At 38.8% G+C, this 19,792-nt stretch overlaps 1 pseudogene; it reads left to right on the top strand.

Annotated features, from left to right (window-relative positions):
* Nucleotides 1-19,792, top strand: part of LOC110472978 (potassium voltage-gated channel subfamily KQT member 1-like) — a 433,209-nt pseudogene that overhangs the window by 57,619 nt on the left and 355,798 nt on the right.

Raw genomic sequence — 19,792 nt, 5'->3', positions numbered from 1 at the left:
GCTTTGCATTAGAGAGGAATTTTTATTTAATATGCAGTTGGGACTGACCCAGAAGTGGCTGAGAGCACTCTGGAAGGCAGCCTGGGAGCCTTCCCCAGGGCAGAGATGCTCCTGCTGTGTCTCCCCCCTATTCCTGTATCAGGAATTCCCTGCAGTGATCTGTCCCCACACTTTTGATGTCCAGCAGCTGCTTGGCCTGATCTCCAGTATATTAACCAGCTACTTATGGTATGTGATCCCACAGTGTGGAAAAAATTACTCCCTGACTCGTGGTCCTGAGGGATGTGTTGGGCTCCAGGCAGCCAGGACAGCTTTGTTGCACTTGCCCTGCCTGGGGTCAGGTGGCCCAAATAATTCTGGGGAAGCAAAGGCAGCCTTGGAGAGAGTAGGAAAAGAGGTAAACTGGGATTTGATATTTCCATCTTTATGGAGGGTGTGAACTCTGCTTAAGACCATGATTTTTCTAATTAGTCAACTTACTTTAATATTAAAAATTGTCCTGCATCTTATGAAGCAGGAAATGGGGAACTAATATATAAATTAAGGTTGTCTGGGAAAGCAGTCTCTGGAACATGCTCTTAAAAGCACAGATAAGGATATGTTACACAGTTTGGATTTTTCTCACTATGGCCACTTAAGAATCCCATCTTTTTGCTCAGTTTCAGGGAGGTAGCAACAGTCTCACTCCAGTGTGAAAATGGAACATTGTGGTCAAAAGTGCCAAACCCCAAATTTCAAACTGCAATAATTTAATTTCAATCTGCAAGGCACATATCCATGCAATGCAGTGGATGAGAAAGGGGAAGTGGGGAGAGGGAGGAATCCCAACTAGCATTTGGACCAGTGGTGACACACATACAACTTTATGCTGTAGGCTGTGGGGCTCATTGCAGTTCCCTGGTGGCTTGGTGGCTGCATGGAAGTGAAGGCATTTTTGAGCTAACATGGAGCCTTTCTACTAAAGGTGAGAAGCAGGTACTTCTAAATGGGAGTAGGGATAACACTGCATTCTTCCTTTTTTTTTTTTTTTTTTTGTATGTGTGTACACTTGTTTTGTAAAAAAGCCCAGAATTGTCAGCTTTTGTCTCAAACACTTTTCCACAAAAGAAATTGGTTAAAAGTGAGGATCTAAGGCAGTGACAAAAGTTCAACACATCTTGGTAGGCTCTGCTGGAATCCGTGTGTTGGTGTTGAGTCTGGATGTGCAAGGCTCATCCCGTGCTGAGGAGGGAGGGCTGAATTCCTGGATTCTGTTACTGGTTCTTGGGGTGACCTCGGGCAGACAATTAACTCACTGTGCATGGGTTGCATCATCTGTTCCATGAATATAAGTCTTGTCTCTGTCATGGAGATTTTGTGAGTCCTAATTGTTTATGAAGTGTTTTTAGACTGACACAGCATTACAGAAGTGGAGAATGCAATTAGTCAATGCAGGATTAAACATGGGCCTGCACAGTTGTTTATCCTCAGCATAAACAAGGAGGAGTGGTAATCAGGGATGGCAGCTTTTCCAAGAAAAGCTGATTTTTTACAGCAGATGTAGTGAATGCTCTGTGGAGAAAAGATGATGTGATTTAATCTAAAACGTAAAGCTACTTTTTAGGCACAAATATTTGGGTTTTTTCTGATGGAAATGACGAAACATTATTGTGGGAGATGAGGGCATCATGTCTAGAAAATTATAGGGTTTTAAACTGTTTTTAAAACTTGGATGATGGAGTAGTAAATACACTTTTACTACTCCTTAAAATACACTTTTTATCAATGTGAATTAATGTCCTGAAAAACATGTATTTTACTTATTTCTGTTGTATGTCAGCTGGGAATGCTGAAAAGATTCTGTGATTAGAAGCAAAATAAACACTAGTTCTTTGGAGGGGGCTGTGTCCATATATAATAATCATTAGTTGAAAAATATAGAAGAAAAGGCTGAGTGTTCAATTTATTTTGGTTTTGCTCCCTGTTGAAGTATCCAGGTGTAGCCATTTCAAAGCAATTTACTTAGCTTGATGTGTCTCTTTACACAGCAAGCTCTTTGCAGTCACAGACAGTGCTTGGGAAATAATTTTAATATTAGGCATGCATGCTGTTCTTCCCAACCACAACTCCATGGGAATATTTGCCTTTGAAGGAATTGGGAAGTTCTGTGCTTTGAAAATTCTTCTTTGCCCTGCTCAGCATAAAGGCTGGGATGGAAAATCTGACCTGTCATTTTGCTTAAGGACAGACACAGACAGACAGACACACACATACACACAATGTCTTTATTTCAGTTTAATCCCATCAGGTGTGGAAAAACCTCTGAAAGGCTGAGGATAAACAGGAGACAAGCCTAAGAAGTAAAGCTTTGTGTCTACCTCTTTGCATGGTAAAAAAGTGTTTCTGCCCTGTTTGAAGTGATTGATCATAAAGGTGATGCCAGTGTTGCATTGAGCTACAGCCTGGTTTAGTGACACCTGAATATTTCTTTAGTGCCACTTTGACTTACTTCAGGAGACAGCAGTGTGTGTAGTGAGAGGGGCTGTGATTACATTACTGGGGTATTTCAAAAGGATATTTTTTGGTTTTTTTTTATTTTTGAGCTTCTTCCTCTTAATTTTTTTTCTGCATAAAACTTGACAGACTGGAGGTGGAAAAAGTTTGTTGCTCTGGAGGCTGTTCACAGTCTCTGTTAATCATGAAAACACAGGGAAAAAAAAAGGTGCTGCACTGTGTCTGCCAGTTAGAGTCACTCAGAACTCTAAGGGGATTTTTCATGACTATGGCAAAAAAGAAAAGCAGCTGCTTGTCATTTGCTTAACCTTGCTCATGCTGAATTTAATTAGTAGAAAACATATGGAACTGATTCCCCTTCAATTTTGGAGTGTCCAGTAATCTGCTGTGTACATTCAACTGGTGCACCTTTAGCACTGAAACACTTGGCTAAATCATGTTTTGCAATATTGTTATCTTATGGAAAGAGAAAAGAAAACAACAGTAATTTCCCAATGAGCAAATATTTGCAGCGTTCTGTATAGGTTGCATCATTGGCTGATTTTGTTCAGCTGTTGTATGAAATCTATTGATCAGAGTTAATAAATTTCCAAGTGAATAATACTGTTTATTTGTATTGATTAAAATTATGCCAAATTCTGAGCTGTTTAGCATTGCTTGACTACAACTGATGAAACAATTTGACCTTGTTACTTTTTTGGCAGAATGCAATGTTAAATTATGACTAAACTTTGAGGCTGTAAAAAGCTTCAGCCGATTATCTAGGAGTGGTTTTGTTTAAAAGTCTTAGTCTTTCCTGCAGAATTGGAGTGTTGGACTTTTATAGATAGCTATTGATACCTGCCTTTAGCTGAATTTTTTGTCAAATAAAACTCAAGACTGACTTGGATAGTAATACTTGAAAAAATGGAAACAATTGCTAAAAAGCCACTCAGAGGAAGATACAGGGAAAAATAACATGCATTTAGACAATGTTTTGTGTCGACAATGCATTCCTTCTTTACTAGGGAAGCTGGCAAAACTCAATTTTTTTTTTTTTTTCCAAATATAAATTGTGTTCACTTGCAGGAGAATATTTATATTTTTAATAGAACAACTTTGGAAACCATGAGTGAGTAACTGTGTCTGGAAAAAGCTCTTTCTTCTTAGTGTTCTACTCTGAGTACTTTGCAGTGAATATCCCAGGTGACCTGGCCAAAATTTCTATGGGAATTTCTCTGGGGTAAAGCCCATAGAAGTGGGAGATGTTGATGAATTTCTGGGATACTTCTTCTTCTCTCCTTTGCCCCCTTTATTAGGGAACTCTCCTACTTTCCCTTTCATGCTCATGTGGGTAAAACTCCTTTATGGCACCTCCTGATTTGTATTATGGAAAGAACAGAGGTGTGATTAGTTCCACCAAACAACAGAAAGTAGCCAGCTTGGGAATATAAAGCAGTGCTGATGGCTTTTAAAACAGTGTATTATTTTGATTAGATCCTATTTTTGTCTTTTTCATCTGTAATACTGATAATCCACCATAAAGGAGAAAAAGGCTCCTGGATTTTCTTTCTTTCATTCTTGCTGAACATGGACTTAATGTCCCCTGTAAAAGGAGAAGAATATTTTTTTCTCCTTTGGCTAAGGTGAATTATGAGGAGAACATCTGTAATTCAATTCTGATAACTAATTCCTGGATTTGTGGATTGCACACAGCTTTGTCCTGGATCTGCCTCATGAGTATGTAAACTGCAACCATGGTCTGATCCTTTGGGTCTGTTTGTGTTCCTTTAACTCATACTGTGCTAAGCTCTCAGAACTTGATTCCAGTTTTAAAAATCCCAACAAACCTCAAGCAGCGTAATACCAGTGTTTGCTGCTGGTGGCTTTTTCATACTGTTTTTAATAGGAAGAATCAGATCATGGTAATGGGATAGTTAAGAGCTGGTTGTACTAACCCAATTAAGATGCTTTCAGGTCAGGTTGACCTGGGTCTATCCAAGATTAGCTTGTGCTGAATGAGCTGTCCTGGACCAAGGGCAGCCCTAGATAAAGCCTGAAAGTTCCTCTTGCTGTTTATGTGAAGGGCTCAGGTTGCCTCCTGTTCCTATAGCCTTGTCAAAGAAAGAGGACAGAGAGTGTGCACTGGATTTTGGTGTATGTGGGGGTCCAGCAGCTGAATGGACAGTGGTGAATTTGAAAATCCTGATGAGCAGAAAGCATGTAAAAAGATATACTCAAGCCTGCCTGACCATGATAAAGTGTGTTAAATAGGGTCTCGTTGCTTTTCTGGTTTTGATTTTTTCTCTTGGAGAAATGGGATCTCTGGAAGTTCTGTGGTTACACTGTTTCTAGTGAGGTAAAATCACACTGATAACACAGGTCTGTTCACAGGTCAGATGAGCAAAGTCACTTAGCTGCTTGGGTGAGGTCATGATGGCTTTTCTGCCTGGTAAAGATCTTCAACTTACATTATTTGCTGTCATGTTCTGATGTCTCCTTAAAAGGGTAAGGATGTTTTTGCTAGATAAATTAATGCATTAGTGTCTGCCAGTCTTGGATGTGAACTGGTTGAAGTGGTTGAAGTGGAAAGAACCTGGGCTGAAATACTTCCTGGACTTCTCTTATAATTGGAGAGTGAGGCATTTTAGGTTGGAGTCAGTTAAGGGGCTGTTTCAGTAGTAATTTCTAATAAAAAGTAAATTTGACCAAGCTTTGAAATAATTTAATTCAGAATAAGGCTTCTTAAGGAGCTCTGATGCTCTTTTCTGCTTCCGCTTTTATTTCCACATCTCTCTCAGTACTGAATTGTGTTTTAGTGTGTTGCCATTTCCTAGGGTGCAGTGACACATCCAGAGTCTTCCCTTTTCCTCCCTGCATTAGCTGCTGCTGTGCCTGGGCCAGGCAGTTTTTCTCTGCACGAGAGAGATTTGTTAGAGATTTTTCCAATGTTTATCTTGTTAACTTCTCTGCCAGCTGTCTGAAGAAATTGTACTATGGGAGATAGGACATCAAGGAGGAGGTTCTGTGCCATGTAAGCAAAGCCCATCAACTGCACATGAGCATCAGTGGAAAGGAAGGGGGAGGTGGGGAACAAGGCATTCATTTCTCCCTCTTGATCTGAAACCAAATCTCTCAAATCCTTGGGTGAAACATTTGTGCTGCCAAGGCTTTGAATGGCAGTGACAGTCTTGAGTCTCAGTGTTATCCTCCCCAGAGCAGTAAATTACCTCTTGGGCCTTGCCTTTGCTATTTCCAGAGTCTTTAACACTTTCTCTGAGAGTTAACTCAGAGTAACACTGTAACTTTCACTGAGAGTTATTTGAATAAAATTAATTTTGCTTAGATCCTGCCTTTCTAGAGCTGTAACATGATGCTTCACTAATGTTGTATTTTTTGTCCCTGCAGTATTGTTTACAGTGTTGGGGCCACTCACTGGGCAAGTGAGCATTCAGGTCTGCACTAAATCAGTGTAAACAAATTGTGATGTTTTCTGAACTCCATGAGAACAAATTCATTGTGTCAGAAGCCCCATCAAGAATCCTTGGATACCACCTCAGTCCTGGAAAGTGCAGCCCATAGGAAGTTCTGTATGAAGGGAGCACTTTGTGTTTGTCCTGTCCTTGAGCATCTGCTCTTCACCTCAGCTGGAGACAAGACAGTGCATGAAACAGTTCTTTGTCCTGGTCTGTTATCTGATATTAGGCCAACCCAGCTGGGTTTTTTTCTGTCTCAGCAGTGGTACATACCTCCTGGGATGGCTTATACTCTTCATCTGGGTGGCCATGGAATCCTACTACCCCCTAAATACACCTACCAAAAAAGATAGATACGCATCTGTAATGAATTATAATTTTGTCCACATTTAATAGATGAAGTGAAATGGTTATTTTAAGTCACTACTGAATGAATACTTGAGAAGTCTTAAATATTCATTTTGCTGGACAAGAAGCTCAATCTTGAGCGATCTCTTATTTCAGACACAAATAGATTTGTTGGTTTACTTAAAAAAACAACAGTTTTCTGTGAGCTTTTACAATCTAAAAAAAAATTCAAGACCTCTAATTAAGTTATTCTAGAGAAATTTTTATTCCAGTTATGATATGGTCATAGTAGATATTATGGGACAAGATGGAGCTTGGAACTCGCTGCTTGGATTCTCCACCCAAATTATGACACTGAGTGGTATCTGAATCTTTAATTCCACAGAAAGTGAAAGGGAATATTCTTCAAGGGTTTGCCTGCCAACAAATTGCAGAGCATCTTTGGTTGGTCAGTGACTAACAAACAGTGACAAAGCAGAAACATTTGCAATTTCTGTCGTCTTGCCAATGTGTCTGAAATGATTAATGTTGGATGTTGGTTAGAAAATGAACAGATTTGGATGGATGGATTAGAAACCAAATGACACCTTTTTTTTGGTGTTAAAATTAGAATATTTGGTTGGAAGTCAAGATGGTATCATGAAGTTGGGTTTCCCTCTGATGGCTCTGTTAGGATTCAATTTCTGTAGTGATGTGTTTATATAAAAATAATAATTATAAGTGTGATAAATATTAAGATTAATAGCACTAAGAATGAGAATTGGGCCATGTTACTTTCACACATAGGAAAGATGATTTTGTGTCTCAGTCCTCAGTTATGAGGTTTAAAGAAGCTTGGATGGATCCAAAGCCTTGTAATGGGGCTGTTAGAGTTAAGAAAACACACATCTGTAGTAATTTGTACAGTATCTCCTTTCTCTGAAGATGCTGATCTCAGTCAAGTCACTCCTGAAATTCAGCATTCATCAAGATTTTTCTCTGGGACTGTCAGAATCTACAGCCAGTCTGTGCTGCACTGACTTGCATTCAGCAGTCTCAGCACTAGCAGGACTTTTCTGCTTCTCAGGGCTTCCTTTCCCATCTCCTCAGAGGAACATTCTGTGTCCCCTGCAGGTGCACTTGATGGGGACAGAGGGGCACTCACACTGACGAGGGCGGGGTGTGTTTGGCAGTGAACTTCTCCACCCTCTTTGTGCAGGTCCCTCGGAGGAGGGAGGGAAGGGCTTTGTCTCCTGACATCTCTGTCACAGAAAAGCCATGGCCTACTGCCAGAGGTCACCCACAGTCCCAAGAGCTGCAGGGTACATTCAAATGTATCTCCCCAATGTCATCAGTAAAGAGAGACTTTAGGTCTCTGACTGAGGATGTGTTCCACCTCAGGGTTGTGTCTCAGTTTTAAATATCACCATTTCCTTGTCATAGAAATGTTTAGGTTACTATTGGGAGTGTAGAAGATGTAATTATTCTGGGTCTTCTCAGAATCTGAGTTTCAAAATATTTGAATGTTTATGGTAGCAGCAAAAGCTTAACCATTTCTTTAGACTATTTTTTAAGCTTTTAATTATAAATATTTTCTAATGGAAGTTCTGAATAAGCAGCATGAGGAAGTTGGAATGTGGCCTTAGTGAAGGATGCACATCCTGACTGAGCCCTGAAGTACAGAATTGAAGACTCCATGAATTTAATTTTAAATAAAACATGATCAGTTAATTTGCAACATTTCTAGGACGATAACTTATTGTAAGGGGGGTTTGTGCTTATAAGATGTTTCAGTTTGAATTCTATGATCTGAAGATCTGTCAGTCAAAATTTTTATAGCATTGGGTACACATAACAATGACTACTTTGAATTCTCTTTTTAACAGATGTAACTTGGACTCTTACTCAAATATCCTCACATTTAAGATTTTAAAAATAAGTATTTTGAGCAAATATATTTGAAGTAGGGAATACTCCAATAAAATGTTGTTTCTTTATACCTGGAATGTATGAAATAACAGCTGAAGCTTTAGTTAGGAAGAGTTTTAATTTAGTGAATCAACAGCTGTGGATTATTTTGTTGAACTTGTTTTGAGCTTAAGGACAACCATGGAAATTATCTCCTCTACTATTAAGATTTAGTTAAATTTACAGATTTTTTTTTTCAGTATGGAGCAGGCAGGTTTATAACAATATTGTCTGAATTGAATTAATGATTAACACTAGTAAATAGGGAAATTGTTCTGCAAGGATTCAATTGTGGGAGGGCAAGAATTGCATAAGACCAGCAAATAATTGTGGCATATTTCATTGTAATTACAATAATTGGGTTTTGATTTCTTTTGAGTCAAAACATTGACAACAATTCAGAAGATGTTTCTGTTTTTACTCTCACTGCAGTTTGTATGCTTTGACCATTAACAGTCATGAAAAATAAAAATGTTTTCAGACTGGTTTATTTTCTTTAATAGCCACACTAAAAGTGTACTTCCTTGTTAAAATAAACACTTTTACTATAATGGCAGTTCTGAATCCCATAATGGAATGTAACTCTATATATTTATAATACATGATACATTCCCTGTGTGTAATTCTAGGAGTTTGTATGTGTTAAGAGCTCTCCCTGCAGAACTAACAAGCTGCCAACTTGCATTTCACTGGCTATGAATTGTTTCAGTTTAAGGTCAAGTTCTGCTTGTCATTTAAAAAAAAAAAAAAGAAAAAGAAAAAAAGATGAGCAGTGAAGAAGGATCACTTAGAAAGCTATTTTTGTCTTATTTTTCTTCATTGTTATTGCTGTACATTTCATTCTTCAGAAAAACTGAATGAACAGTCAATTATTTCCAGCCTTAAAAAGTTAAATACATCAGTACTGGTAACTTGAATTTCGTCTTGGACAGCTGATCTCTGAAAATATTCACAAGGTGTAGATGGTATCTCCAGCTCAAAAACATGTTAAAAGTACTTGTGGGCACAAGGATTTTGTCAGATTAGCAAAAGAAACAGGCTAAGTCTTAAGAGAATAAAGAAATATTTGTCAAAATAGTTTGCTGTAGAATACTGAAAAACTTTGCTCTCTTGGCATCATTTGAATACAACTTGTCCATTTAGATGCTTTCCCAAAGGTGTCCTGGTCCCATCCCTCCTGGACCAGCTGTGGCAGTGTTTGGGCCTCAGGAGATCAAGAAAAGCAGCTAATTTCTGTGTTTTTCCTGCTGTCATAATCCTCCTGCTGCAGCCATGAGACACAATTTAATAGCTATTAATTAATATATCTACAATTTAATAGCTATTAATTAATAGACCTACTGTGCAATTCAGTCTGTGGGTATCTCTGATGCTTCCCTTCCCTTTCCACATGAGGAAAATGTGTTTTCCAACCACTTTGCCAGACCTTACCCACTCAGACCCTCCACAACACTCAGAGTTGAATGAATTTGGAAGTCCACATTTTTGTGTACCTTTTGAAGAAAGAGCTTTCATAAGAAAAAAAAAAAGGCAGTACTTTTCTTCAGGAATAGAGCCAGGAGAGAGGAAATGCTATAATAAAGTTGACCCTGTATTTTAAGAGATGGGAGATTTCTATGATTTGAGTTGAGAATGAGAAACTGCTGTAGGATTCAGTTACAGGCTGCCTGTTTGCCTGTTTTCCTTGTTTTGGGGCCCTTCCAAGCCAAGCCATGATGATGTAGTGCATGCTGGGCAAGACTTGGATATTTACTGCATGGCTGTAGATTGCATGTGATCCAACTGCCTGGATGCTTCTCCCTCTTAAAGGAGAAGGGATGGGATATGGCATTTCAGGAGTCAGAGGAACTCTTGCCAGTCACAGATCTTTTCCTGTGCATATGGAAATGCCTTTAAAGCCTCTACTTCTTACAACAAAACTTTTGCCTTCCATCTTCCTCAGATGAACAGGCTAGAAGGTCCCAAGTGCTTTGGGAAGGGACCTTAATGATCATCCAGTTCCAGCTCTGCCATGGGCAAGGACCCCTTTGACTAGCCCAGGGTGCTCCAAGCCCCATCCTTTTTATTGAGAGTCATTCCCATGAAGAAAACTGAAAAGCAGTCATGGGTAGAATACAAGCAGAAATACTAAAGTTAGAAGTATCTAGATTGGTAGCTTCAGTTCCATGTTTTTATGAATGCTTGTATCACAGCACAGTCAATAGACATTTAAAAAGTTTTTTCAGATTAAATTGGCAAGGCAAATCTGTGCACACTGAGTCTGAAAGGGGCTGAGCTGAGCCCAGTGAAGATCATAGCTGGGTATTTGAACAGATAGTGAGGGGCACCAGCACTGCAGGGCTTCTCTCCTGGGCTCCACTCATCTCTAGTTCCCTTCTGACATGTCCCATCTGTGTATGATCCTTGCAGCTCTTTGTGCACTTGGTCCCTGACCACTTTCTGAGTTTGTCAATAAATCTGTCAGAGAATGCCAACCATTGCACAGCTTCAGCAGAATGGATACTGCTCACTCTACAAGTTATTCCATGCAGATTATTGAGCTGGATGTTTTAGGCTGATATGCTTCATTTAAAGAAGTTGATTGTGAAGTAGGTCTTCTAAAGTAGACATATTTATGTGGCTGTAGAAAATGTTTGGAGTTTGTTGTTTTTTTTTTTTTTTGTTTGTTTGATTTGTAGTTTGTGGGTTTTTTCTGTATGTTTCTGTGTGTGTGTTTGGTTGGGTTTGTTTTGCTTTGTTTTGTTTTTTGTGGTTTGTTGTTTTTTGGGGTTTTTTGGTTTGTTTTTTTTTTTTTTTGGTGAGTGTTGCAGCCTTCTTCTGTGCTATGTCTGAAAAGGATGTTAGGATATTCAGGCAGCTGGGTAGATAACACATCCTCATGTGTATTCAAGAGTATGTTTAATTGCTTCTCTCAGCCTGTTTTCCAACACTACATGCCTTTTTCCAGTACTACATGCCCTTGTGATTTTCAGTAATGTCTTGGTATTCATTTACATCCCTGTGCTGTCCCATCAGCCCTGTAATGAGTGATTGAATTCCAGGGGCTGTAAGGCAGTGTGTAATTTGGCCTGCAGACTTATCTAAACAAAAGAATGTACAACAAATAAAGGCAGCATTTTAAGTGCTGATTGTTTCAAATCAGATACAGAGGAAAACAGATGTAGAAGTTTAATCTAAAACAGTTGCAGCCCAATCTGTAACTACACCAGGAAGAGTGCTCAGCACTTTTTGCATGGAGTTAGCAATGTGTCTGCAGCAAATACAAATTTATTCTTATTCCTCAATTCACCTTTTCAGATGTTCTTTTATTTCTGTTCTCCTTGCAAACCACTGCTTAATTAATTTTGGTGTGATTCTGCAGGTGTTTTGGGGGCAAAATGAAATTCTTGTACATTGCCCTGAATTTAAATCAGCCACATCTTGAATGATGATAATAAATTTAGCTGCCTAAAAATAGGTACAGAAAGTTGCCTGAGCTTTTTTAACTGTACTTGCTCTAAGAGTTGTGTATGGGACAATGTGAGTATGTGACATTTGCAGATGACTTACATTTGAGTGTGTGGTAAGGATGTAAAATCACAGCTTCAGATGCTCAGATTTGTAACAGTTTTACATAAAACTGAAGTAAAAATATCTTTATTTGGAGTAGTACTGAGTACACTCCTGACACTACTGTAGCTTCACACAGTAATGAAGAAAAGCTCTTAAAATTTTGGTAAAGAAACTCCTCAGTTCATGCTAATTATGTTTTAATGTATTATTCCAATGTGACTCCTCAGAGGAGCTCAAATGCCATTTTCCTGCTGAGATCAATAATGCTAAAAGCAAGTTGAAGAGGTTTTAAAAGCAGACTGGTGTTGAGGTGTCAGACACTTCCAGGCCTCTGGGCTTTCATAAGCTGTTGTATTTCCTTTATTCTTCTGAGGAAAGTGGAGATGTCTCAGACCCGAACAGTTTGCCTCCATGCAGCTTTACAAATACAGTATTTTTGGTGAGGTGATACAAGATCCTGACACAGGAAAGTAGACAAGACATAGCAGTGTGATCTCACAGGCTGTTCATCCCTGCAGATAAAGGATGTGTGGTTATCCCAGGGATTTTCTGTCAAGATACAGCCTTACATATGAAATTAAATCATATGCTTATGTCCTGTGTATTGATGGTACTGAGTAGAGCAGCCTGGCATTATGACAGAGAGGGTTTTAACAGCTTCTGACCTGAAAGTGATGAGGAGACAGTGGCAATGAAGGAACTGCTTTTTTTTTTTCTGCCTTCTTTATCTGAGAAGAGTATAGTGCAACATCTTCCTTATTTTGTCCTCCTGTTGATAGGCATTGGCTGCTTTGGAATATCTACAATAGTGCAATCATGTTTGCTGTTGCATTTCTAATTTGGGAGCTTGCCTTTTCCCCATAATACAAAGTCAGAAGTTAGTGGAATATAGATAAGGACTCTAAGGTTAGATAAAGTCAAACAACATTGCAAAAAATACCTCTGGGTTATGTTTTTGAGATGTTTATTTGATGACTTCACCATTTTAGAAATTAAAAGTATATTGTCCCCCTGTTCTTTTGAGATTTTTTGAGTTCTTTTAAAAGTTTCTTATACCTTCTGATGTTTACATATTTCTACTGAATTTTCTCACACTGTTCTTATAAACAATGACTGTTTTGCATTCTTCCTTGAGGGTGGAGAGAATTGATGGACTGTTGGTTTGACCAGTGTGGTTGGAGAGGTGGTATTTTCACCCTCCAATCCACTGTCACTTTTGCTATTCTATATAAAGTGGAGTCAGAAAATAAAGTTTGCTTTTTTTGGTTCTTTTCCTTTCCTTTTACCTCTAGCCTGCTTGTATGAGTTATTTCGTGTCGTAGTGTGACAGTATACAAAACTTAACTTTCTTTTTGCTGTTTGATTTAATCAAAAAGAAATCCTCTGTTACAGAGATCCCTGGGTTTGTGGCATAACTGGAATTTATTGTAGTGTGCTTGATACTATCCTGGATTTTCAATTTGCTGCTTCAAACTTTTCATGCTCATAAAATATTGTATATTTTATGATGAAAGCAGTACAGCTTCTTCATACTCTTAAGTAGTAACACATGGAAGGAGGGATGGCTCCTCTTCTTTTCCCTCTTCATATTTCTTTGCCTCTCCTGCTTAATTATCTGCAGCATCAAATGTAGGGAATTAATTCCAATAAAGTCAGTTTGGACAAGGAAATCTTACAAAAATAAATATAGAGGGGGAAGACAGAGTTGTTCTGGCTTGAGCTGCAGCTCCTACAAACTACCATCTGTAGTATCTGGGCCTTGCAACTTTGAGTTTTATTTCTGGAAAACATCACTGCCATGTGTTGAATGTATCATAATGCTCCACATTTCCTCAAAGTGAAATCACTATCATGAATGATTATTATGAATTACTTTATTGCTCAGGAGCTTATGGCTTCTTGACATTAAAAAAGAAATTGTTCCTTTCAGTGTGATTTTTGGGAATTTTGATTTATGACTGAACATTGCTGTCTAAATGAGTTTTGGAAGTTCAAGGAAAGTGAGTTAATGCCAAAAACTGAGTTGGTTCCAGAAAGAGTGTTTTGAATAAGAAAATAACTGTTCACAATTCTGCCAGTCACTTAAAGGACAGAAAATATTTAGAAAATACCATGTATTACATGCATTTACCATTAGAATTCATTTAGGGACCAGAACACATTATTCGTATGTTAATATTTTAAAGCAGAAACATGTAAAATTAATGAGTTCTAAAAGCATAGATGGAAATCAATATTAAATAACCTTTATTAGTGTTGCATGTATAAAAAATTATTCTCTGGTGATAGTTTTAATACTTTCCAAAATGAATACTTTGAATTGAATCAAGTGGCTTTGAGAGTAGTAGAGACTCTCATAATCTCACCACCCAAATATGATGAGCCTCAGAGCGGTGATTTCTGCTTTATCTTGATATATTAGAGCAGCACTTCTGTGAGAAGCTCTTTTTTTTCTCTTACTACTTTTGAAATAAATCTAGTTTGCAATCAAAAAATGGTTCTGTCCATAGATCTGACCATGGAAGCATGGGAGGGCAGTGGGGAAGCAGGGAGGCATGCTCTGAGATGTGACCCAAATACTTAATTTTATGGAGTTAAGTACACAAGTTCCATTCAGTTGATAAAATCACTTGTTACACAGCTGTCACACAACTCCTGTTTGTGTGAAATTAATAATCAGATAATTGTCTTTTTCCAAATGCTAGCAGGAATGAAATGTGCCCTCCTTGGGAAATGAGACTGCCACAAATAATCACAGCAGTCCTCACCAAAGGGAAATTTTGAGTGCTTTTGCCTTATGTAAAGACACAACAGAAGCATGCCCTGCTTGTGTAGGTAACCAGGCAAAGGCTGTTAAATCCCAGGATGAGGTTCCCCACATCCCAGCAGAAGGTCCCTGATCAGAGGGCAGGCTCCAGGTGCGCCTGCAGGAACAGCAGAACTGCTCAGCACAGCACATGGGAATGCTGAGGACGCGAAGGTTTGGAAACTGGCTCCTGCTGTCATCCACCTGTGCTCAGAACCAGTGTGTTGTAGGGCACATTGTAGCAGGGAAAACTTCTCAGAAAAGGAGCTAGGAAGCCAAATGTGAACAATTAGGGTTTCCTGGGCTCTTTAGGAGTGCTTGGATGCAGACCACAAACAGCGGTGTGATGAGCCAGAGAGGGGTTAGATAAAGCAATAACAGACCAAACCCCTAAAACAACAGGGCTAAAATATAATCCTATTACTTCTCCTGTCAGATGCATTGCAGTAACTGTAGTATCTATGCAGTGTGCTATGAAGGAGGCAAAGTTCCATGAGCTAACTAGGCCCTGCCTCTGACCCTTTCAGCAGTTCATTGTGGAGTAGGAATTGATAGCAATGCAGAGTTTTCCTGTTCATCTGATGTTCCTTATATGGTCACAGTGATTTAGCTCTGCCTTGGCCCACTCCCATGTTTTGCTAAGTTCCTATGAGGAAAACCTTGCTGTAGCTGTGAAACCAAAACTCCCCTAGTTGGATATTGCAGATGTCATCATGTGCCACTTTTACTTGTTCAGAGATTGGTGCTTCCCAAAGCCACACTTCAAATATGGGATCTGTGTGTTTCAAGACTGTTTGGCAAAGTAGGAGGCCACATAGTTTCTTACAGGAAAAATGTGTATCAGAACAAATGCAGAACTGGCAGGTCTCACAAAATAAAGCTCCTCTAGAACAGCCAAAGTGTTTCAGTAGTGCTGGGAGAGCACAGAAATTCATGCTCCCAGTGCCAGGAAGATTAGGATTTCCCCTGGAAACACACAGTTTATTTGTGATTAAATGCAGCAGAGGTAAATAAAATAGCCTTGTCATTTTATGTCCTTTGTCAGTGTACAGTTACACTATTTGATAATTCTTTTCCATAGACTTCATTTTCATTCCTTGCCACTTGGGTTATGGCTCTTCCAATAGCTCTGGTGTTGTGGGCTTTTTACCTTGAAATTGAATGAAATCCAGCTAAAGTGTTTTTCTGGAATTAACTGGAAATTCCAACAATTTAATTCTCTAGGAGGCAAGGTTTCTTATTTCTGTCTCATCGGTTGTTATTACAGCATATGCCAATGACACTATTTAGTCTTTACTTGTTATGATGCTTAATTTTAGTGATTCACCCACACGCTTTTTCCCACCCTTGAATTTGCATGTATCATCCTATCCTTTTTCCAAGTTAAACTCTGTCAGCTCATGTACCACGCTTTCAAGGATGATCAGAATTCACATTTATAAGTAGCTTCCTTAGAAACTGTTAGCTCACCAGGAATCATGAAAGAAATTGCTTTTAGATCAGAGCAACTTAAGCTAGATATACTTTATAGCTTTTGTACCAAGTTAATGTAGGAAAAGATAATGAAGAGAACTTGCAGCAGAAATAGCTTTTGAATATTGATGCATCTGAACTTAGAAAGACAGGTGCATGTGCACCACACATACATGATGAAGTCAGCCCTATATTGGATGGAAATCTTTAGAAAACATTGAATTTTACCACTTACAGGGCTAGCTGCACTTCTCTGATTTTTGTAGTGACTTAGTGAACTCCTTCATTAGTTTCCAAATCAGAAATGAAATTTGTACCTTTGTAACACTTGGAACATAAGCTAAACTCCAGCACAGCTTGTATCCACCATGGTTATCCTGCAGAGCCAAGTGCATCCAGCCACCTGAGGCTTCCTGGTTCATGGGAGAAATTTGGAACACTGGTGGTTATAGTGACCAGAGAGCACTTTGGTATCAGGTATTCTGTTTGTATGATAATAGAATTTGAAATAACAGTTTTGAAGGTATTAAAGCATACATATCAAATGGTGTTGAGTAAGGAAATGGAAATCTGATAGTTTGTATTGTCCTGCCCACATCAATATTGCAGAGGTGGTGAATTTCTGTTCATGGGAGACAGCCCTCAAGAAGACAAACCTTTCCTGAAAGAGGTTTCTTGTGTTTGAACTATGTATGTTCCATGGCAAGAGCTTGTAGATTGGTCTCCCTTATGTATTATGACGTCTTTGCATCATTTGTGCAGTAAGAAGATGCTTGGAAGAGCACACCCCAGGCATGTCACGGGCCTGCAGCTTCACTGATGATGCCGACCTGGTACCCGAGGAGTCCCTGCTGCCAGCAGCATCCAGCGTGGCACAGTGAGTGAGCAGCAACTCCTCCACTGATCTGTGGTGGGTGGCTTGCAGTCTTGGTCTCTTTGTTTTCCCACTTTTATAAGGCAGCTGACACAATTCCTGAGAACTGTGAGCTTTACAAACAGTGTTATACTTGTAGACTGCCCCATCAGGTTAAGCTCTAAAGCAGCCCTAATATGAATTGATTCAACACCTAAATGAAATAGTCATTTATACATACAGCCTGAAAATAGAAAGGCTACCTCATTTAATATTTTTATAAAGCAGGCACACTTTTAAGGAAATGATGTTCCACAAATATGAAAGTGAAGTTATTGTCCAGGACAGAAAATGCAGGGAAATTCACTGCAATTGTTGAGTTGTTGCTTTTACTTGGCTTAGCAAATATTTCTGGAAATAAATAAAATAATCATGCAGGACGATTGTGCTTTGTCAGGATCTTGAGTAACCTTCATGCTTTTGTCCTGTAATGTGCATGTCCTGTTTTGTGCATTGGGATTCTGGAGTAAATTTCAAATGTAAACCAAAGCATTAAAAAACAGAGGAAGGCCTAGATGGACCGGAGCATCCAGGTGCCATAGCAGTGTTTTATCTCCCATCAGAAACGGACAAAAATAATGCTGGTGAGGAGATTTCCTGAGTTAGCAGGCTCATGAAGGTCTAGCTGATGTTTGGATGTTATGGTAATGTTGGTGAAAAACCATCTGAGATCACCCTTACAGGAGAACATCTGGGTTTGTCACTGGAAAAACCCTTTAGTAAATACCTGAGGTTAAAAAGGAAAAAAAAAAAAAATGTTGCTTGCCTTCAGATAGGGAAAAATATCCACAGTGGTGTTCAGGATGAATTTCTTTCACATCCTGTGTTTACTTTCTGTCCAGGGAACTCATACAGATGATGTGTCTGCTACATCTATAGTAACTGTACTGTGCCTTCATATAGGATATCTGGTCCTTGTATTTCCCCAACATGTCATATTAGCCTTGCTTTCAAATCAGAGAATTCTAAATTGTTCTATCAAATTGGTCTTTCTTCTTCTTTTTATTCAGTACAGTGCAAGAAAAGAGTTTTGCATTTGACTAAAAAAACCCCTCAGTTCTAATCTTATTTGTACTGTTTTGTGCCTGAAAAATGGTTGTATTGTGACTGACGTAGTATAGTCCAAACTGTAGCTGCATTTTTGCTTCTGTTAGTCTTTAAATGCATTTCTCCCTTGTGGGGAAAATAAGGAGAAGCAGAAAGATAATCAAATTCATGAATGAAAAAAATTAAAATATGAAGAGATTTTAAGTACTGTGCTACACTGTTTAAAGTAATATAGTATGAAATCTTGAATTCCTCTTGATGTGGATGTCAGGTGCATATAAATAGAAGGATCTTGCAAAAGAAATTGCTAAATTTTGCTAAATTAAGGATTTTTATGTTCTAAGTCCCACAATAAAAACCATATGTATAAATTCTAGCTTCTAAATACTAGTAAAAAACTTCAAATGTATAGAAAAAAATAAGGCCAGAAATTATAGATATAAAGGTTCCATGTAAGAACAAAGCCAAAACACCATTCCATCTAGTTTTCTGCTTCTAAATTAAGCAAAGCAGTTTTCATCTCTATCACTGATCATCTCATTTTCTATGTCTGCATTTTTAGCTAGTAGGATGCATTCATTTTAGAGTTGTCCTGACTCTTGAGCAGAAATGTGTAGTGTCTCCTTCAAAATGTGAACTTTATGAGAGAAGCACAGAATGTGTTGTATTTATGGATCCAGGTTTAGGCTCCCAATTCCAATGCAAACAGTAAGATATTAACACTGTATTTGCCTGATACACACATCAATATTAGATATACTCAGTGTAATTATTTATCTTGTCTTTTGGCAGAAGTGTAAGCAGGTAGGTCTTGGTGTTTGCTGCACTTGCCTTGGCGTGTAAGCTTTCCTAAACAGCATGGCTTCTGCTTTCCTCTTAATTAGGCATACAAATCTTTATCCTAGAGTCATAAAAGCTGTCAATGATTAGACAAAAGCACTTCCAAGAGTAAAATTCAGCCAAAAGGGAGTGTGTGTGTGTGTGTGTGTGTGTGTGTGTGTGTGTGTGTGTGTGTGTATGAACACACAGTCAGCCTCCCCAACTTGCAAAATAAGTGAAAACTTGGCTTTCACTTATCAGTTCATGCCAGGATCCCACAATGATGACAGTTTCACATGAGGCACTTTGTGAACTCAAGTTTGACTTTGTGGAGATGCCAAAAGCTAAAGTTTTGTTAGTCTTCAGCAAGTGTTTTAAGCTACAAAATCAATCCTGCAGTAAACCTTTATTTCAAAGTCTTTAACTGGTCCTTTTTCAGCTTCCTATGTTGATTATTAAAAATGGTGCCAAGTCTACAACTGTAATGTTTTGAGGGTTGTTTTCTGTAATGTGAACCATAGATGCTCATTAGGTCTGTTCTGCTGGATGGATGACAGCAGAGATGCTCTCTGATGACATAAGTTTTGCTTTAGGCCACAGTCTTTTGCAAATTTCCTCCATTGTGTGGGAAGGGCAAATGATATCCCAGGAAAACAGATTTTCTACCCTTAAGCCTTGTTGCCTTAGACAAACCTCTGTCACATCAATCTGCAGATTCACATCACAGTAACTCAGATGAGTTTTGCCAAGCAAGCACCAGGCTGCTTGAAAACTGCTGATATTATTGTTTCAGGTGATTTTTGACTGAAAGCAAACCAGTTCAATGTGTTACAGCACTGCCCAGGTCTCAGTGGTGGATGCATTCACCAGTGGAATTCTGATGTGAGTGGTCCACGCACGCCTGGAGCAGCTAAGCTGCCCTGGTAGAAGCTGCCAATA

Source organism: Lonchura striata, chromosome 5, assembly GCF_046129695.1.
Source record: "Lonchura striata isolate bLonStr1 chromosome 5, bLonStr1.mat, whole genome shotgun sequence".
In the NCBI taxonomy this organism is placed as follows: domain Eukaryota; kingdom Metazoa; phylum Chordata; class Aves; order Passeriformes; family Estrildidae; genus Lonchura; species Lonchura striata.
Note: the sequence above shows the minus strand (reverse complement) of the source record. Positions and strands in the feature narration are given on the sequence as shown.